At 40.9% G+C, this 1,733-nt stretch overlaps 1 pseudogene; it reads left to right on the top strand.

Moving 5' to 3' along the window:
* Window positions 1–328: 328 nt before the first annotated feature.
* On the top strand, window positions 329–1,127 carry LOC110527855 (transcription factor HES-5-like; annotated as a pseudogene).
* Window positions 1,128–1,733: the final 606 nt, after the last annotated feature.

Raw genomic sequence — 1,733 nt, 5'->3', positions numbered from 1 at the left:
TGACTGTCAGTCTCACACGTGAAAGTTGTAATGATAAGTGTGTGCTCTGTTAGTGTCATTGATGCCAACATCAGGCAGCAGATCTGGGGGTCACCACTTTCCCAGATTCACACAGCGCTCTGTCAGTCACTCTCCATCACCCCCACCCCTCCACCTGTTCCCCTGAGACGTGACCATTGTCCCCCAGCAATAAGAACACTGAGCATGTGGCAGCTCCACACTCCTCACTGTTCTCCCAAGCTCTCCCATTGGCTACAGACTGTGAGAAACTCCAACAAGCCCAAGACCCACACATTCATATGCAGATCTGGGACAATATATAGGAGAGATGATGCCAGTAGAGATCAGATTCTCTCTACACAGACCTCTACAGCACAGAGATCCAACCATGACACCTACAATCACTTCAACTATGATCTACTCTAAGGAGCACCTGACTCTGACAAACAAGGTAAACTTAAGATTCAAATTCAAGGAAAGGAATTACATTTGATTGATTGTTAATCTGCTTCAATAATGTCACACACCAGAATAAGGTTATTAATGCCTCTACTTGTCTTTTCTTGCAGCTAAGAAAGCCAGTGGTGGAGAAGTTACACAGAGATCGTATCAACAGCATTGAGCAGCTCAAATCTCTCCTGGTTCCAGAGATCCTCAACCAGCAGTCCGACTCTAAGCTGGACAAAGCCGACATCCTGGAGATGACAGTTTGCTTCCTGAGACGACAGCAACAGAACGAGCTGGTGAGCTCCTCCTCCTGCTCAGCACCTGTCAATCAGGGTTACTCCAGGTGTGTCCAAGTGAATGTTCACTTCCTGTCTAATGATGAGATGAAGACAGTCCCAGAGAAGACTGCTGAGCCACTCCCAGAGCCTGCAGCCATCCTCTGATAAGAACAGGAGGGAGATTGACGGTCCTCAGCTGAGCTCCCCAGCCCAGCACAGCATCAGCAAAGACAAGAGTCCAGTCAACATCGCCCCCTGGAGGCCCTGGTAGAGACCTACAGAATGGAGCTTCACTCAGACAAACACAATGGATGGACCATGTTGGTCTAAGATTAATTTCATGGACATTAACGAGTATAATAAAATATATTTGTTGTTTTCTGCTTATGCAGGAGTTTTTAAAAGTCTTGCTGTGATTGAGACATTTCATTTCAGTTGTACTGAAGTTAAAAACTTTTTCCAAGAAAACAATCTGATCTTTGAAAACTACATTTTTGTAGTGTTAATTGAAGGCATCATTACCTTTATGTTTTGTGAAACATGTAGATTATATTGATCATGTGTTTATATTCATGATGAACAATAACTTGAATGGTTCTCTATGAGAACTTCTAACCCAAAATGGATGCTATATCATCAATCTGTGTGTGATTGTAATTGAATAATCTGTTTTTATGGTCTGAAAATGTGAGTAATTTTTTACCACTACATTTGTGTAATGATATAGTCATATTGACATTGTATTGAGCATCTTCTGTGAAGCATGTATCAGTTATATATTTGATATTGATCAACTTGAGCTACAGCATCAATGTTCCTCCGTGAGGATTATTTACCCAAACTGGGTATCATACCTGCTATCATCACTCTGTGATTAACAATATTTGATTTGTTTAAAGCTCAAACTTCATTTGTGAAATTATCGATCATGTTATTTGAATAATGTGTTTATTGCAAATGGGAGAAAGAAATGTCTAATTGAAAAACCCTTGTTTATTTTAAACAATT

Source organism: Oncorhynchus mykiss, chromosome 7 (assembly GCF_057628025.1).
Source record: "Oncorhynchus mykiss isolate SJ-2025 chromosome 7, ASM5762802v1, whole genome shotgun sequence".
NCBI lineage: Eukaryota > Metazoa > Chordata > Actinopteri > Salmoniformes > Salmonidae > Oncorhynchus > Oncorhynchus mykiss.
Note: the sequence above shows the minus strand (reverse complement) of the source record. Positions and strands in the feature narration are given on the sequence as shown.